Here is a 20,765-nt window from a genome sequence, read left to right as displayed (position 1 = left end):
ACCAATTAGACTCGTAGATTGGTGTTCCGCTCCATGAACTTTTCACATTGTTACATCCCTAATGACGGAGCTATTATAGATCCGTGCAAATGTGATACATACAATATCATCCAATCATTACTTTTAGACTGGGTTATCTTAGCAGTATTTCATTTGTGGATAACGTTTTAGAGGCGTTCAGGAACGCCTCTTTCTGCTGAAGATACACAGCAATGTAGTTTGACTTTGAGCACAAGCCAAGTCCATTTGCAAGGCAGGAAGTGAGACGCCATCTGATGAATCACTCGCATCATGCCTGAGAAGCAAAGCCATCATAGCTGCTGAAATGAGTCGTCAAGAGTTGGCAGATTACACGCATTTCATAAAACAACGCTTAACAAAAGTAATTGCTTCTGCTTTTACGGCTCCTATCAGTTAAATACATGTTGTAGGAACTGTGAGCGCAGTAAACCGGGTGTGTAAATGTCACGCCTGGGTGATTGCACGCCCTGATGGAACTATTTAACTATGCTGTGTGGGTACTTGCACTTATATCACGCTGAAGTATGGCGCTGGACTTATTTATAGGCAGTCACCAGTTGGCTGCAAACTGTACTTAAGGCAGGCAGCCTTTCAAGATGGATGTTTCCTCTCGGGGCAATAAAAGTGTGTCAATAATCTATTAGAGGGTTAAACACATTCTCAGCGACCTGACTCAGAAGCAAGTTAAAAAAAAACCTGCCTTCGACTACTTTAGTGTTGAGAGAGTGTCTGCTTTAATGCAGGAAGTGAGCGTATGACTCCTTGTCAGCATCATTTGTGAGAGCTGACAGTCTATCCTTGAATTAACCGGAGCAATATAGGAGGCAACCAGGATTTGCAATTCCAGTAGTTTTTGTGTGTGGATGCCCGATACGCCTGAGTGTAAGGGAAATGTTTCAACGTCCAGGGTGAGTGGAGTGTGTGGAAGTTGGAACGGTTAAAATCGGATGAGAAATGTGGGATATGGAGAGGTTTGTGTATTCCCCATTCATTTACAACTAGGGGAAATTCCTGGAAATCAGGGAATTTTTTGAATCGAGAAACATGCTGGCTTAAATGTCCAAGGTGAGTGGAGTGTGTGGATGTTAGAACGCTTCGAATTGGATGAGAAATGTTGGATATGGAGAGGTTTGTATACCGTCCATTAATTTTGAATGGGGGAAATTCCTGGAAATGAAGGAAATTTCATAACCGATAAACATGCTGGCTTGACTGTCCAGTGTAAATGAAGGGTGTTAATGTTGGAACGCTTCGAATCGGATGAGAAATGTGGGACATGGAGAGGTTTGTGAATTTTTCATTAATTTTCAATGAGGGTAAATTCCTGGAAATCAGGGAATTTTTAGAACCGGGGATTTCCAGGGTGAGTGGAGTGTGTGGATGTTGGAAGGCTTCAAATCGGTTGAGAAATGTGACATATGGAGAGGATTGTGTATTGTCTATTTATTTTAAATGGGGGGAAATTCCTGGAAATAAGGGAATTTTTGGAACCAAAAAATGTGCTGGCTTGAATGTCCAGGGTGAGTGAAGTGGGGGAATGTTGGAACACTTTGAATCGGATGAGAAATGTGGGACATGGAGAGGTTTGTGTATTTCCAATTAATTTTCAATGTGGGAAAATTCCTCGAAATCAGGAAATTTTTAGAACCGGGAATTTTTAGGGTGAACGAAGTGCGTGTAGGTTGGAATGGTTCGAATCGGTTGAGAAATGTGAGATATGTAGAGGTTTGTGTATTGTCAATTCATTATAAATGGGGGAAAGTCCTGGAAATCAGGGAATTTTTGGAACCAAGAAACGTGCTGGCTAAAATGTCCAGGGTGAGTGGAGTGTGTGAATGTTGGAACGCTTCGAATCGGATGAGAAATTTGGGATGTGGAGAGGATTTTACTTTGCCCGTTCATTTTAAATGGGGGAAATTCCTGGAAATCAGACAATTTTTGGAACCAATAAAAGTGTTGGCTAAAATTTCCAGGGTTGGTGGAATGTGGGAATGTTGGAACGCTTCGAATCGGATGAGAAATGTGGGATGTGGAGAGGTTTTTGTATTTCCCGTAAATTTTCAATGGGGAGAACTTCCTCGAAATCAGGGAACTTTCAAAACCGGGAATGTCCAGGGTGAGTGGAGTGTGTGGATGTTGGACTGCTTCAAATCTGATGAGAAATGTGGGAATATGAAGAGGTTTGTGTACTTACCATTAATTTTCAATGGGGGAAAATTCCTGGAAATCAGGAAATTTTCAGAACCTGGAATGTCCAGGGTGAGTGGAGTGCGTGAAGGTTGGAACGGTTCGTATCAGTTGAGAAATGGTGGATATGGAGAGGATTGTGTATTGTCCATTCATTTTAAATGGGGGACATTCCTGGAAATCAGGGAAATTTTGGAATCGAGAAACGTGCTGGCTTGAATGTCCAGGGTGGGTGGAGTGTGTGGAAGTTGGAACGCTTCAAATTGGATGAGAAATGTGGGATGTGGAGAGGTTTGTGTATTCCCCATTCATTTTCAACTCGGGTAAATTCCTGGAAATCAGGACATTTTTGGAACCGAGAATGTCCAGGGTGAGTAGAGTGTGTGGATGTTGGAACGGTTTGAATCGGTTGAGAAATCGGGGATATGGAGATGATTGTGTATTGCTTTTAATTTTAAAACGGGAGCATTTCCTGGAAATCAGGGAATTTTCAGAACCAAGAAACATGCTTGCTTAAATGTCCAAAGTGAGTGGAGTGTGTGGATGTTAGAAAAATTCGAATCGGTTGAAAAATGTGGGCTTTGGAGAGGTTTGTACATTGCCCATTCATTTTCAAAATGGGGAAAATTCCTGGTAATCGAGGAATTTTCGGGACCAAAACCATGGTGGCTTTGAATGTCCAGGGTGACTGGAGTGTGTGGATGTTGGAACGCTTCGAATCAGATGAGAAATGTTGGATATGGAGATGTTTGTATATTGCCCAATAATTTTCAATGGGGGAAATTCCTGGAAATCAAGGAATTTTCATAACCGAGAAACATGCTGGCTTGACTTTCCAGTGTAAGGGAAGGGTGTTAATGTTAGAACGCTTTGAATCGGATGAGAAATGTAGGACATGGAGAGGTTTGTGAATTTCCCATTAATTTTCAATGGGGGGGAGTTCCTGGAAATCAGGGAATTTTCAGAACCGGGAATGTCCAGGGTGAAATAAGTGCGTGAAGGTTGGAACGGTTCGAATCGGTTGAGAAATGTGAGCTATGGAGAGGATTGTGTATTGTCCATTCATTTTAAATCGGGGGAAATTCCTGGAAATCAGGGACTTTTTGGAACCAAGAAACATGCTGGCTTGAATGTCCAGTGCGAGTGGAGTGTGTGGATGTTGGAACGCTTCGAATTGGTTGAGAAATGTGGGATATGGAGAGGTTTTTATATTGCCAATTCCTTTTGAATGGGGAGCAATTCCTGGAAATCACGGAATTTTCTGAACCAAAAAACATGCTGGCTTGAAAGTCTGGGGTGAGTGGAGTGTGTGGATGTTGGAACGCTTTGAATCAGTTCAGAAATGTGGGATTTGGAGGGGATCGTGTATTTTCCATTTATTGCCAATGGGGATAAAATTCCTCGTAATTCCAGAAAATTTGTAATTTTTTAAAGGGGAAAACAAATTTTTTGTCGATGGTTAAAAGGTTGGAATCAGGTAAAAAAAAAATGGCGCAACATTTTTAGAATTTAGGGCATTGTAGATCTCTGAATAATGGGAATTTTCTGGATGTTTGGAGAATTCGGGAAAACAGGGAATTTTTGAAAATCTTGATACTAGCGACATTGTTTGAGATGACACGAATGTTGGTGAATTTTTCGAATCGGTTGAAAAATGTTGACGTAGAAACAGTTTGAATTGAGAAGGGGGTTTCAGAATTCCTGGAATTTCGGGGAAACCTGGAATTTGCATGAAAAATGTGTTGTCCCAAACAAGCGGTATGTTTTGAAAGAGGTGAACATAAGTTTTCTGGAAACCCAGGAAATTCTGGCAATTCCTGGAAGTTGAACTTGGAAAATGGTAGTTTGATTGTGCAAGGATAATGTTGACATAGTAACAGTTTGATTTGAGGAATACATTACATTAATCAAATAGTCATTCTAATAATAAAAAAATGTTTCGGGGTACCATATTAAGTAACTCTAATTATTTACTTTTTTTAATAGTTAGCCTAGCACTGCTTATTAGAATGTAGCTTTCCCTTACCCACAATCCCACACTGCTAAACGAGCTGACGGGAGCACGGTTGTGTAAAGAAATTAAATTGTTTGAGAAATTAGAAAGAAAGAAAAAAATACTTCCTTGATGCTATCAATGCTTATGCTAACACTAACTAACAATGTGGAGACGTGGTACCAAGTGATATGGCACCGCTAAAGACACAATAACAATATGATTTGTACTGAAAGGCTAATGAGTACATATGGTTGTGTGTAGATTCGTTATGGAACAGCCCAACCTGCCAACAAATTGGGAGTAATCTTCATTAAAAGCTCTTTTAAAACTGCAGGCCAGTTGAGTTTGGTCTCACTCTCCCTGCTTCCGTTCCGTGATGGTGTGCCCCCCCCTTCCAGCCCCGACCGCGCTTTACCTCCCATCTGTTCCCCGTCTCATCGCCGCCACACCTGACGGAGACTGGATCCGGCTGTAAATCTCCTCTGCCGTGAGACAGGAGGGAAGGAGGGAGTGGAAAAGGAAAGAGAAAAGATAGCAAGACGGGAGGGAAAGACAAAGAGATATAATTCGGCCGAGAGACGCGAGCGAGCTGACAAGACGGTGACGGAGGTGCGGCAGGAGCACGGGAGGCAGAGACAGAAGGGGGAGGCAGATAAAGACAAAGTTCCACATAACTCACACGCATGTTCCGTCATGAGCAGCCTGATGAAGAGGCCCCCAGGGGCCCCCCGGCTCATCCTTCACCTCTCGCTACAGAGGGACCACTTAGCTCAGCGTTCAGGGACATCAAGTGTGTGTGTATGTGTGTGTGTTTCTACCCTGCACATTTACCCAGCATGCACTGCTTAGCCACACATCATCCTGCTGAGGGCCCACGGCTGCTAACGTCAGCCAGGAGGAAGGACTTTGATCTCCCAAAACAACACTGCACTGTCAGCATGTCTGTGATACGGACGGAACTTTGACATACCGCGGATATATTGCAGTTACGTCCAACCTGGGCAGTGTCACGTCACGCCACGCTCGCTGCACGTCGCAAACGCGGAGGGACGGAAGTAAGTGGGCGCTAAATACGAGCACAGCCTACAATAGCACCAGGGAAAAGATGCTAGGTTTGTTGCTCGTCCCTTTTAATAGACAATACAAAACGCTAAAAGTCACTTCAACAATTTAACACAGTACATTGCAACAATTCCAAATAGAGCAAAACTATATATATATATATATATATATATATATATATATATATATATATATATATATATATATATATATATATATATATATATCACTGGTTTATTTTAAATGTATGCTAACCAGGGGGGTCCAAACTTTTGACTCGGCGGCCACATTGGGCTTACATATACACCCACATATATATATATATATATATATATATATATATATACATACAAACACATAATTATTCATATATATATATATATATATATATATATATATACATATATATGTATTAAAAAGTTAAACACACACACACAAATGATTACATATTATATAATAATATAATAAATATATATGAATATAATTGGTTATTAAGAGTATGTGAAATTCGATGCCTACCTTGTTTACTTCTTTGACCACTCCCTTAAAGTGTTGTAATCAATCAGAAATATCAAGCAGCTAAAATGTAGCAAACATGATAAGTGTGGAGAGTGAGTGTTTCGTATTATTTCCCATCTATCCTTGTCATGGATTTAAGTAGGTGTAGTTTTGCTTTTTTTCACGCTGAGTGGATGTTTTTTTAATTTTTTTTATAACATCCACAAAGTTGAATGACCAGGATGTTATGTGTGACCATGTGTGTTGAATTTTTGTGCTGGTTGAATTTGTTTTCCTGCACCATGACTAGGGAAGGTTGTTTGGATTAAGTCATATAAGTAAATGCTGTGCAATTGATGTCATTAACTAGACTTACAAACATGGATAAGTGAGGAGAGCCTTTTGCATATTTCCCATCATCCCTTGTAATGGATTTATAACGGGTGTAGTTTTTTTTTTTTTTATTCTGATTAGACCATTTTTTTTATAACATCCACAATGTTCAATGAACAGGATGTCATGTGTGACCATGTTTGTTGAATTCTTATGGTGTTTGATATTTTTTTTTTGCCTCTACCATGACTAGGGAAGGGTGTTTGGATTGGGTCATATAACTAAATGTTGTGCACATTTATTTGGTGTATAATAATGGCCAGTAACTTGAGTTACAAACATGGATAAGTGTGAAGAGTGTTTCCCATATTTCCCATCACCCCTTGTAATGGAATGAAATGGGTGTAGTTTGGATTTTTCTATACTGATTTGACGTTTTTGAATTTTTTTATAAATGTATCACATCCACACAGTTCAATGAGCAGGATGTTATGTGTGAACGTGTTTGTTGAATTTTTATGCTAGTTGATTTTTGTTTGCCTGCACCATGACTAGGGAAGGTTGTTTGGATTGGATCATATAAGTAAGATAATCACCAATAACTTGAGTTACTTTCGTGGGCCACCAGATGGTGCCAAAGTGGCAGCTATCCGACTGCATATGTTGAATAAAAACATATAGCACTTAGCCAAACTAGCTTGTTGGACAGCTATTGGACAACCCTATTTAAAAGAATCACATCATCATAGCAAATCATACGATGACCTGATGGTGACCACGCCCCTAACTACACCCTCACCACCACGGGTATCGTGGCAATCTCAGGGAAACTTAGTTCTCTCTGGAACTTTGTTGGACTCAAAGCAGATCATGCTGTTCCGTCATGTTTGTGTTTGCACAATGATGGCAGTTAGTCGTCCAGATTCCAGACCCCCTCATGACAACTGAATGGTCCCGTCCAGTCATCCGTCCAGTCAGGGATCGGTCTACACTCGGGCAGCAAAGAAAGGACCAATTAGAATCCAGCAAACATTCCCACTGACTTTCATTCCAATAGAAGACTATTTGATCTGCCTCTCACTTTTATGGTCCGCTTACTGCTACTTAGCAGGCTTGGCAGCCGTGTGAGGAGCACTTAAACCCAGATTTAGGCTGCTGAGCCCCCAGAACATGACCGGAATGTCTGTACCGCACCGCTCTTCTTTCTGCTCAAATATCTCTTCTCTTCTCTTCTCTTTTCTTTTCTTTTCTTTTCTTTTCTTTTCTTTTCTTTTCATCTCTTCTCTTCTCTTCTCTTCTCTTCTCTTCTCTTCTCTTCTCTTCTCTTCTCTTCTCTTCTCTGCACCGCAAACCAGTGGCCCACCTTGTAGGTATTATTTAAAAACAAACATTTATGAAGCATTCAACTACCGCATGAGTTACTCATTATTCATGCTTTCATTTACTCACAATCACTGATTTCATCAATATTACTCATTACTCATGCTTTCATTTAGTTACGATCACTGATTTCATTAAGTTACTCATTATTCATGCTTTCATTTAGTTACAATCACTGATTTCATTAAGTTACTCATTATTCATGCTTTCATTTAGTTACAATCACTGATTTCATTGACATTACTCATTGTTCATGCTTTCATTTAGTTACAATCACTGATTTCATCAAGTTGCTCATTATTTAGGCTTTCATTTAGTTACAATCACTGATTTCATCAAAATTACTCATTATTCATGCTTTCATTTAGTTAAAATCGCTGATTCAATCTAGTTACTCATTATTTATGCTTTCATTTAGTTACAATCACTGATTTAATTAAGTTACTCATTATTCATGCTTTCATTTAGTTACAATCACTGATTTCATCAAAGTTACTTATTCATTCATTCATTAGTTACAATCACTTATTGCATCATAGTTACTCCTTATTCATGCTTTTTTTTAGTTAAAATCACTAATTTCATGAATGTTACTCATTATTCATGCTTTCATTTAGTTACAATGACGGATTTCATACTAGTTACTCATTATTCATGCTGTCATTTAGTTACAATCACTAATTTAATCATTGTTACTACTTATTCATGCTGTCATTTAGTTACAATCACTGATTTCATCAAAGTTAATCATTATTCATGCTTTTTATTCAGTTACAATGACTAATTTCATTAAAAGTTACTCATTATTCATGCTTTCATTTAGTTACAATCACTGATTTCATTTAATATTACTCATTATTCATGCTTTCATTCAGTTACAATGACAGATTTCATTAAAAGTCACTCATTATTTATGCTTTCATTCAGTTACAATCACTGATTTCATCACAGTTTACTTCTTATTCATGCTTTCATTTAGATACAATGACTGATTTCATCGTAGTTACTACTTATTCATACTTTCATTTAGTTACAATCACTGATTTCATCAAAGTTTCTCATTATTCATGCTTTCATTTAGTTACAATAAATAATTTCATCAAAGTTACTCATCATTCATGCTTTCATTTAGTTACAATCACCAATTTCATCAGTTACTCATTATTCATTCTGTCATTTGGTTACAATCAGAGACTTCATCAGTTACTCATTATTCATTCTGTCATTTAATTACAATCACTGATTTAATCAACATTACTTTTTATTATTGCTTTCATTCAGTTACAAAGACTCATTTCATCATAATTACTCCTTATTCATGCTGTCATTTTTTTTTTACAATCGCTGATTTCAAAGTTATTCTTTATTCATGCTTTCATTTAGTTACAATCCCTAAATTAAAGTTACTCATTATTCATGCTTTCATTGAGTTACAAAGACTGATTTCATCATAGTTACTCCTTATGTATGCTGTCATTAAGTTACAATTGCTGATTTCAAAGTTGTTTGTTATTCATGCTTTCATTTAGTTAAAAATCGGTGATTTCATCGTAGTTACTCATTCATGCGTTCATTAGTTACAATCACTGAATACATCATAATTACTCTGTATTCATGCTTTCATTTACTTACAATCAGTGGTTTCATCAAAGCTACTTATTATTCATGCTGTCATTTAGTGACAACGACCGCTGTGGTGCAATAAAAGAAACATGTATGACGCCTCCACACACACAGCACATGAGTGACAGGTGCAGGGAGGAAGTGCACTCGGTGTGCACCTTGGTATCTCCAGCGCACACTTGAGATGCCACTCAAGTCTGTGGCATGTTTGCCAGATGGGATGAGATTATCTTGAAGCAAAGGAATGGTTTGGCAGCCAGCACAACACATCCAACTTCCATTTTGCTCTCATCCGTCCACAAAAAACATTCTCCACAAAGTCTGTCTCCTCCGTTTGGCAGAAATGTTCTTTGTGGGAAAATAATATTATCATTTTTTTGTTCCTCCTTTTCAGCTCTGCAATGAACACCATTGTTGTGATGACTCATCTGTTTGCCAATCATACTCGCTGGAACACAGCTGACCATCCAGCAACCAAACTGAATTTGGTGTATCATCCACCATCCTTATGTAAGATGGTTTTCTTTTCTATGCATTCTAAGTCATAAAATACGGCAAGTAAGAGGTGGCTAACAATGTAGCAAATGGTAGTAACATAATGTCCTCTAAAAAGTTCCAACAATACTCCATTTACATTTGGTGACCCGAATATTAACCAAGCATTAATTATGTTGGTATTATAAGTGCTAACACAGACAAACTACTTTTAGAGGTGATCACAAACTAACAAGCTTATGCTGCTAGATTGACATATTGAGCTGCTGCATGGCCTCTGAGTTGGTGAAAGTTAAAGGGGAACATTATCACAATTTCAGAAGGGTTAAACCAATAAAAATCAATTTCCAGTGGCTTATTTTATTTTTTGAAGATTTTTTCAAAATTTTACCCATCCCGGAATATCCCTAAAAAAAGCTTTAAAGTGCTTGATTTTCGCTATCTGTGAAGCCATCGTCCATTTTCCTGTGATGTCATCCAGTGATGCCAATACGGATAGCACAGCAAAATATAGCGACATTAGCTCGGATTCAGACTCAGATTTCAGCGCCTTAAGCGATTCAACAGATTACGCATTTATTGAAACGGATGGTTGGAGTGTGGAGGCAGATAGCGAAAACGAAATTGAAGAATAAACTGAAGGTATTGAGCGAATAGCTATTGACGCTATTTGGCCATGTTTGCCTTAACATCGCCGGTAACACTGGATCAACTTAAATCCATCGATTGGTAAGTGTTTGTTTGGCATTAAATGTGGGTGGAGGGAAACGCTGGATGTAAATATAGCTACAAATGTACATACAGCTAGCCTAAATAGCATGTTAGCATCGATTAGCTGGCAGTCATGCCCCGACCAAATATGTCTGATTAGCACATAAGTCAACAATATCAACAAAACTCACCTTTGTGATTTAGTTGACTTTATCGTTGGAAATGCATCTGCAGGTTATCCATACATCTCTGTGCCATGTCTGCCTTAGCATCGCCGGGAAAATGTGCAGACACACCGGCACATTCAATGGGGGTCTGGCGGCAGATTTCCTTGACTTTATCGTTAGAAATGCATCTGCTTTGAGTGTCGCAGGATATCCACACAATCTTGCCATCTCTGTAGTAGCATAGCTTTTTTCAGTAAAGTGTACGGAACAAACGACTGACCATTTCGTCGGCTTTCCCCACACCCTCCGAGGGCGATAAATAGAAAGCCGTTTAATTCGCCAAAATTCACCGATTTAGAGTTCGGAAATCGGTTAAAAAAATATATGGTCTTTTTTCTGCAACATCAAGGTATATATTGACACTTACATAGGTTTTGGTGATAATGTTCCCCTTTAATTTTCCTTAAATCATGCCTCTCACCTGGATTGTAGAAGGTTGTGGACACAAACCCACAAGTTGGTCAACTTTGACATCCAACTTGACGAAAAAAACACAAAAATGCGCTCCTTTTTTACCCCATTGTGAGGATTATGATGATATGTTGATGTAAAGGGGAGGATATAAACAAACCATCAGTCTTTATCCAGATGAGAGCAGACATTGTACAGTAAGTGGCTGTTTTACTCTGTTTGTATATCTTGTTTAGTATTTAGCAATACTGCGACATGACGCTTTATCAGACAGCTTCTAAAACTTGGAGATCATCCTCCTTATATTCAGGCTTAAAACTAGAAGTTTATAGTTCATCATTTGTCCCAAAGTAGTCTTTGTTGTCTCTCATCAAGTCTGCCATGATAAGTAATCGTCTTCTTCTTGTTGTTAAAGGGAAAAGGAGAATGTTTTGTGAAATTAATATGCCGTTGTATGCTTAAAAAAATCAATAATATACATGTTGTTATGAATGTTACGACATGACATATATACTTACATCATGTATATATTACATGTTATTAGATACTGCATATCTACTTACATCATGTATATATCACATGTTATTATAAATGTTACTACATGACATACATACTCACATCATGTATATATTACATGTTATTATGAATGTTACTACATGACATATATACTTACATCATGTATATATTACATGTTATTATGAATGTTACTACATGACATATATACTTACATCATGTATATATTACATGTTATTATGAATGTTACTAAATGACATATATACTTACATCATGTATATATTACATGTTATTATGAATGTTACTAGATACTACATATATACTTACATCCTGTATATATTACATGTTGGTATGAATGTTATTACATTACATATATATTGTACTTACAGAGTGTATCTACAATGTTTGAGGTTTTTGAAAGTTTTTAAAGCACTTTATCGGCAGAATAGAGCGACTCGCATCACCTCCATTGTTAGCTGACTCTTGCTAGCATTTACTTATGACTTAGAATGCATAAAAAGATAAAAACATGTGTGATGTGAATGGCAGACACAATTCCAGTAAAAGTGCAGTTCCCCTTTAAATGCAAACTGACATCTAAAATGTATATAATGATAGATATTTTCTATGTTGTAGGCATGCAATAGACAACGTTTTTTCCTCCCTGGGAGCTCACACCTGACTTCTCAACTTGAGTCCACCTGTAACACATTCTGCTGATGTTGTGTGGGATCAGCAGTGTAAATCAGGATTTATCACGTCTGACGTTGCTGGCAGCCCGCTAACAGTCGGGTCGCCGACTTTTCCCAGCCGCTGATTTAGGTGATGCTAAGATGAAAGCTGAAGGCCACGCAGGCTGCAACATGTACGCTCGCCTGGAGGGGCTACTGACTGCCACACTGTGGCGCTGTGCTAAAACATGGCAGACGATGGCAATAATGATTAAGAATTATGATCAAATGTTTTGGCATCTGCATGTTTTTGGTAAAAACTAAAAACTAAATGTATATTATCATTTAAAATGATTAAATAAAATGTGAATAAAAATAAATAAACAAAAAAAATATACATATATATTTATATCCCCTGAAGAGCAGGGAATGCTGCGGAAAAGGCTTGTTTCCTGACCTAATGAATACTTGCATAAATACATATAAATATATATATTACATGTTATTATGAATGTTACTACATGACATATATACTTACATCATGTATATATTATATGTTATTATGAATGTTACTACATGACATTAATACTTACTTCATGTATATATTACATGTTATTATGAATGTTACTACATTATATATACTTACATCATGTACATTTTAAAAGTTAAAGTTAAAGTACCAATGATTGTCACACACATAAGTGATGTGGCGAAATTATTCTCTGCATTTGACCCATCACCCTTGATCACCCCGAGAACATGTTAATATGAATGTTACTAGATACTACATCTATACTTACATCATGTATATATTACATGTTATTATGAATGTTACTAGATACTACATATATACTTACATCATGTATATATTACAAACCCTGTTTCCACATGAGTTGGGGAATTGTGTTATATGTAAATATAAATGTAATAGAATGATTTGCAAATCATTTTCAACTCATATTCAGTTGAATATGCTACAAAGACAACATATTTGATGTTCAAACTGATAAACATTTTTTTTGTTGCAAATAATCATTAATTTTAGAATTTGATGCTAGCAACACGTAACAAAGAAGTTGGGAAAGGTGGCAATAAATACTGATAAAGTTGAGGAATGCTCATCAAACACTTATATGGAACATCCCACAGGTGTGCAGGCTAATTGGGAACAGGTGGGTGCCATGATTGGGTATAAAAGCAGCTTCCATGAAATGTTAAGTATTTCACAAACAAGGATGGGGTGAGGGTCACCACTTTGTAAGCATATTGGCGAACAGTTTTAAAACAACCTTTCTCAACGAGCTATTGCAAAGAATGTAGCGATTCAACCACCTACTGTCCGTAAAATCATCAAAAGGTTCAGAGAATCTGAAGAAATCACTGCACATAAGTGATGATTTTACAGACCATTGATCCCTCAGGCTGTACTGCATCAAAAACCGACATCAGTGTGTAAAGGATATCAGCACATTAAGTATCTGCACGTAAGCGATGATATTACAGACCATTGATCCTTCAGGCGGTACTGCATCAAAAACCGACATCAGTGTGTAAAGGATATTACCACATGGGCTCAGGAACACTTCATAAAACCACTGTCAGTAACTACAGTTGGTCGCTACATCTGTAAGTGCAAGTAAAAACTGTACTATGCAAAGCCAAACCCATTTATCAACAGCACCCAGAAACGCCGCCCGCTTCGCTGGGCCCGAGCTCATCCAAGATGGACTGATGCAAAGGGGAAAAGTGTTCTGTGGTCTGATGAGTCCACATTTCAAATTATATTTGGAAACTGTGGACGTGGTGTCCTCCGGAACAAAGAGGAAAATAACCATTCGGATTGTTATAGGCACAAAGTTCAAAAGCCAGCATCTGTGATGGTATGGGGGTGTATTAGTGCCCAAGGGATGGGTAACTTACACATCTGTGAAGGCACCATTAATGCTGAAAGGTACATACAGGTTTTGGAGCAACATATGTTGTCATCCAAGCAACATTATCATGGATGTTCCTGTTTATTTCAGCAAGACAATGCGAAGCCACGTGTTACAACAGCGTGGCATCGTAGTAAAGGAATGCGCTTGGCCCGCCTGCAGTCCAGACCTGTCTCCCATTGAAAATGTGTGGCGCATTATGAAGCATAAAATACGACAGCGGAGACCCTGGACTGTTGAACGACTGAAGCTCTACATAAAACAAAAATGAGAAAGAATTCCACTTTCCAAGCTTCAACATTTACAAACCCCGTTTCCATATGAGTTGGGAAATTGTGTTAGATGTAAATATAAACGGAATACAATGATTTGCAAATCCTTTTCAATCCATATTCAGTTGGATGCACTACAAAGACAACATAATTGATGTTCAAACTCATAAACTTTATTTTTTTTTTTGGAAATAATAATTAACTTAGAATTACATGGCTGCAACACATGCCAACGTAGTTGGGAAAGGGCATGTTCACCACTGTGTTACATCACCTTTTCTTTTAACAAAACTCAATAAACGTTTGGGAACTGAGGAGACACGTTTTTGAAGCTTTTCAGGTGGAATTCTTTCCCATTCTTGCTTGATGTACAGCTTAAGTTGTTCAACAGTCAGGAGTCTCTGTTGTTGTATTTTAGGCTTCAAAATATTCAATGGGAGACAGATCTGGACTACAGGCAGGCAAGTCTAGTACCCGCACTCTTTTCCTATGAAGCCACGCTGTTGTAACGCGTGGTGTGGCATTGTCTTGCTGAAATAAGCAGGGGCGTCCATGATAACGTTGCTTGAATGGCAACATATGTTGCTCCAAAACCTGTATGGACCTTCCAGCATTAATGGTGATTTCGCAGATTTGTAACTTACCCATGCCTTGGGCACTAATGCACCCCCATACATCACAGATGCTGCCTTTTGAACTTTGCGCCTATAACAATCCAAATGGTTCTTTTCCTCTTTGTTCCTGAGGACACAAATGTCCACAGTTTCCAAAAACAACTTGAGATGTGGACCTGTCAGACCACAGAACACTTTTCCACTTTGCATCAATCTATCTTAGATGATCTCGGGGCCAGAGAAAAAGGCGGCGTTTCTGATTGTTGTTGATAAATGGCTTTCGCTTTGCATAGTAGAGCTTTAATTTGCACTTACAGATATAGCGACAAACTGTATTTAGTAACAGTGGTTATCTGAAGTGTTCCTGAGCCCATGTGGTGATATCCTTTAGAGATTGATGTCGGTTTTTGATACAATGCCATCTGAGGGATCGAAGGTCACAGTCATTCAATGTTGGTTTCTGGCCATGCCGCTTACGTGGAGGGATTTCTCCAGATTCTCTGAACCTTTTGATGATATTATGGAGCGTAGATGTTGAAATCCCTAAATTTCTTGCAATTGCACTTTGAGAAACTTTGTTCTTAAACTGTTTGACTATTTGCTCACGCAGTTGTGGACAAAGGGGTGTACCTCGGCCCATCCTTTCTTGTGAAAGATTGAGCATTTTTTGGGAATGTGTTTTTATACCCAATCATGGCACCAACCTGTTCCCAATTAGCCTGCACACCTGCGGGATGTTCCAAATAAGTGTTTGATGAGCAGTCCTCAACTTTATCAGTGTTTATTGCCACCTTTCCCAACTTTTTTGTCACGTGTTGCTGGCATCAAATTCTAAAGTTGATTATTTTTTGCAAAAAAAAAAAAAATTTATGAGTTTGAACATCAAATATGTTGTCTTTGTAGTACATTCAATTGAATATGGGTTGAAAATGATTTGCAAATCATTGTATTCCGTTTATATTTACATAGAACACAATTTCCCAACTCATATAGAAACGGGGTTTGTACATGTTATTATGAATGTTACTACATAACATATAGGAATGTTACTAGATACTACATATACACTTACATCATTAATATAATAAATATTATGAATGTTACTAGATATTACATATGTACTTAGATCAATGTTTTATGAATGTTACTAGATACTACTAGATACTCTTGCTAGCATTTATTTACGATTCAAAGAGCATAAAAAAGAAAAAGATACGTGTTCTTGTCTCACATAAGGATTTTGGATGACAGACAATTAAAAAAAAACTAAAAAAAGTGCAGTTCCTCTTTAAAAGTGTGTGGAGAAATGAAGACTTGGGTTGTTAATCACACCCATCTGAGTGTTGGGAGAATCTTTCATGTAGGCACTTTCTCACACACACACACACACACACACACACACACGCACACACACACACACACACACACACACACACACACACACACACACACACACACACACACACACACACACAAAGCATCCCCTCATGCCTTCTGTTCTAAATTTACACCTAAGAGGAGAAAACAATGGGGGAGGAAGGTAAGGGAAGGAAGAGGCAAAAGGCAGAAGGACAGAAGATAGTGGGTGGAGGTGCCAGGAGACCAGTGTGGGGGGTGCGGGGTGATGGGGCAGGAAGTGGGAATGGGGACGATGCGCAGCCGCCCAATGGATGACACGAGGAGGCCAATTTGATTTGTGCAGACAGAGATGGTGTTTGCCTGCCGTGCAATAGCAGCCTGATGGGGTCCAGTGACGGATGAGTGCCAGCACACCAAGCACGCTCCCAACAAGCGTTTAAGGCAAATTAACAGCGCCTCCTAAATTACAGCAAACAGCGGCAAAGGCGGGGCGCACGTGAATGATGGCGCAGCGAGGGGGGGCGTCGTTCAGCAGATTACTGTCTGATAAAGTGGCGACGTCGCTGGCACAAACACAATCTCCTCCTGATTGCCGCACACAGACCAGCTGATTTTGGCTGGCGGTATAAACGCCAGCAGCGGGGAGCCCGCCGTGCTGCGAAGATGCTGAATGTCTGCTGTCATGTCGGCTTTTTTTACTTCATCACTTTTCATTTTGGTGTTCTGCTGTGAGCAGAAAATGTGGCTTGCTTGGTCAATGAAAATGTTGACTTTATGATGTTGTGTGACAGAAACACTCGAGAGCGTGGGCGGTGCTTACATGTGAGAATATTTACACTCCTGCTATTAAGGATGATTATTTCCTCAAGTCAATAAATATTTGTGTGGAGAGGGGGGTGTTCCGCGCGTCCCCTGCGGGCGGGGTGTGTGCAGGGGCCGGCCATGAAGCAGCCAACAGGTGAGAGGATACCTCAGCTGGAACGAGTGATCTAATCACCTGATCCCTTTATTAGCAGCGCTGGAGACCATGAAAGGGAGAGAGGCATGAGGACGCAGGAGGACGCAGCACAAACGCACAGAGATGAACAAGGGACAGCTGAAAAGCTGGACAGACGGACAATTGTGTAAAGTAAAAGATGTATTAAATACTGTGTCAAACCTGTATCCTGAGCTGTGTGATACTGTGGTCAGAAGAAGCCGGGCAAAACGCAGAAAAACCTCCACAACTGGCGCCCAACTTAAGCGAACCACAACGATGTCCACCACATCACCCCTGGAGGCGCTCGGGCAAGTGCTGGCCGAGGTACCGGCAGCAAGCCGGCAACAGACGCAGCTAATCCAGCAGCTGATGGACAGATCCACGGTAGGAGGGGGAGCAGCGACATCCATGCAGCGAATGGGGGAGGCAGAAGATCCCCACACCTTCCTGGATGTCTTCGAGGCCACGGCGACCTCATGCGGATGGCCAGAGGCAGAGTGGGGCGTAAAGTTGCTACCGCTTCTGGTGGGGGAGGCACAGCGAGCGGCGTTGGCCCTCCCGGCAGCCGCCAGGATGCAGTATGACAATTTACGACACGCCATCCTAGATCGGGTCGGCAGCAGCTCGGAGGATCACCGGAGAAGATTCCGAGCAATGAAATTGGGCCAAGAAGACCGCCCATTCGTCCTGGCGCAGCAAATGAGGGACGCGGCGAACAGATGGCTTCAACCAAATGGGCAAGATCCTCAAGTGGTGGAAAGAATACTACTGGAGCAGTTTGTCGACGCCCTCCCGCCCAGGACCGCAGTATGGGTGAGATACCACCGGCCAACGGAGGTTAAAACAGCAGTGGCACTGGCTGAGGACCACCTAGCGGTCCACAGGGACAACACACCAAAGGCAGTGGAAAGGCCCATCCCGGCTCCACGCCGACGATTCCCACCACCAGACCGACTGGCACTGGAGTGGCGCCCTCACCTGGCCGGAGGACCGGGAAGCAAGGATCAGGTCCCCTCCTTGAACAATCAACACAAGCACACACACACACGCACCCAGTCACACACACATACACATCCCACAAAGGGGGGAAAGGGGAAAATAATGGTCTGACCCCTTGTCCGTTTCAGGGTAACAGCGCTGTCCAGAGAGGGCTTCCCTCACAGAGTGCGCCTCAGACACCCGGGCCGGTGTGCTGGGGTTGCGGTCAACCGGGTCACGTGCGCCGAGAGTGCTCCTTGATGGAGGTGGGGCAGGTGATGCAGGTTGTCGGGGCCCCAGCACCCGCCCCCGATTGAGGAGAGACGTACTGTGTCCCAGTAAGAATACAAGGGAGTACATACCAGGCGATGGTGGATTCGGGCTGTAAACAGTCCATGATTCACCAAAACCTGGTTCGACCCAGGGTGTTGAGGCAGGCGACACGGGGAAAAATCAGGTGTATTCATGGGGATGTGCACGAGTATCCGATTGTGCCAGTGGAAATTTGGTATGAGGGTCAAAAGCATAAGGTTAAGGTTGCCGCAAGCGCACACCTTACGTATCCCATAATTTTAGGAACAAATTGGCCGGGGTTTAACCAGTTAGTGACACAATGTGTGGGGATGCGTTCACGGACTGTAGGACAGGGGAATATCCGCGCAGTACTCGCTGGCGACGCGGATTCATCCGGCACTGACAGGCGGGAACCGGCAGGGGCTTTGCGGGAGGCCCCACCGGCCCTCCGCTGGCAGTCCACGGAGGATTTTCCCCTTGAGCAGTCCCGCGATGAAACTTTGCGCGCGGCCTGGGACCAGGTGGTCTGCATAGACGGTCAGCTGGTGCGCCCGGGGAAAACGCAGGTATCCCCCCACTTTGTGATTATTAGGGATAGGTTATCTATTGTGAGCCGTGACACTCAAACAGGTGAGGAGCCCACCCAGTTGTTGGTGCCAAAACCCCGCCGGGAAATGGTTTTCCAGGCGGGGCACTGCAATCCCCTCGCTGGCCACTTGGGGTACGAGAAAACACTCAATCGGGTCATGGTCTATTGGCCAGGCATCCGGGCAGACATACGCCGCTGGTGTGCTGCCTGTCCGGATTGCCAGCTGGTAAACCCGGCGGCCGTCCCGAAGGCCCCTTTGCGCCCATTACCACTCATGGAGGTCCCATTCGAAAGAATTGGGATGGACCTCATTGGACCATTTAACCCAAGCACACGGGGATATCACTTTGTGTTAGTTCTGGTGGACTACGCAACGCCTTGGTATCCCGAAGCAGTGCCGCTTCGCTCCATCTCTGCCAAGAGTGTGGCGCAAGCACTCTTCACGGTCATTTCCCGCGTCGGAATCCCGAAAGAGATTTTGACGGACCAAGGCACGTCCTTTATGTCACGCACGATAAAGGAACTGTACGGGTTATTGGGGATTAAGGCGATCCGCACCAGTGTATACCACCCACAAACTGACGGGCTGGTGGAACGGTTTAATAAAACGCTAAAAACCATGATCCGTGAGTTCACGCACGAGGACAAACCTAATTGGGATAAATGGCTGGATCCCCTAATGTTTGCGATGCGGGAGGCACCCCAGACCTCTACCGGTTTTGCACCGTTCGAGTTGTTATACGGCAGGAAGCCGCACGGCGTATTGGACCTCATTAAAGAAAGCTGGGAGGAAGGTTCAAGCCGCAGTAAAAACGAAATACAATACGTTATGGACCTGCGAGCAAAACTCCACCAGGTGGGGCACTTGTCACGGCAACAGCGTACGTACAACAAGGGAACCCAGCTGAGAAAATTTTCACCGGGAGAAAAAATACTTGTACTACTCCCAATTTCCAGCTCAAAATTGCTAACAAAGTGGCAAGGACCCTTTGAGGTCACACGGCAGGTAAATGATGTGGATTACGAGGTTCGGCGCTCGGACCGAGGGGGAGGCTTACAAATTTACCATGTAAACCTACTGAAAGCATGGAGGGAGGCCGAGCCTGTCTCCATGGTGAGAGAGGAGGAGGAGTTGGGGCCAGAGATCCCGCACTCTGCTTCTTCTTCTCCTCTTCCCTGTGATGACCAGCTCACATCGGCTCAAAGAGCGGAGGTTGCTGAGTTACAGCGGCGCTATGCAGATGTGTTCTCCTCGCGGCCCGGGCGCACGGATCTCATCCGACATTATATTGAGACCAGCCCGGGGATTACGGTGCGGTCTCGGCCATACAGGCTTCCCGAGCATAAACGCAAAATAGTTCGGGACAAATTAAAAACCATGCTGGAATTAGGAGTAATAGAAGAATCCCACAGTGCGTGGTCCAGCCCTATCGTTCCTGTAGGGAAGAAGGATGGGTCCGTGCGGTTCTGTGTGGATTACCGCAAGGTGAATGAGATGTCACGTTTTGACGCATACCCAATGCCTCGGGTCGACGAGCTACTGGATCGGCTGGGCACTGCTCGTTTTTTCACGACACTGGATTTAACCAAGGGCTACTGGCAGATTCCCTTATCACCA

General features: G+C 41.5%; 1 protein-coding gene and 1 long non-coding RNA gene across 13 annotated transcripts in view; one reads left to right on the top strand and one right to left on the bottom strand.

Annotated features, from left to right (window-relative positions):
* The window catches only part of LOC133555900 (receptor-type tyrosine-protein phosphatase delta-like), a 453,427-nt gene that overhangs the window by 383,071 nt on the left and 49,591 nt on the right, over positions 1 to 20,765 (bottom strand). The gene's annotated exons all lie outside the window — the stretch shown is intronic.
* Positions 799 to 12,387, top strand: LOC133535274 (uncharacterized). Its single transcript, XR_009802198.1, has 3 exons — positions 799 to 929; positions 9,495 to 9,610; positions 12,094 to 12,387. It is a non-coding gene; the product is annotated as an uncharacterized LOC133535274 (long non-coding RNA).

Source organism: Nerophis ophidion, linkage group LG01 (assembly GCF_033978795.1).
Source record: "Nerophis ophidion isolate RoL-2023_Sa linkage group LG01, RoL_Noph_v1.0, whole genome shotgun sequence".
NCBI classification, from domain to species: Eukaryota; Metazoa; Chordata; class Actinopteri; order Syngnathiformes; family Syngnathidae; genus Nerophis; species Nerophis ophidion.
This window is presented reverse-complemented; position numbering and strand designations above follow the sequence as displayed.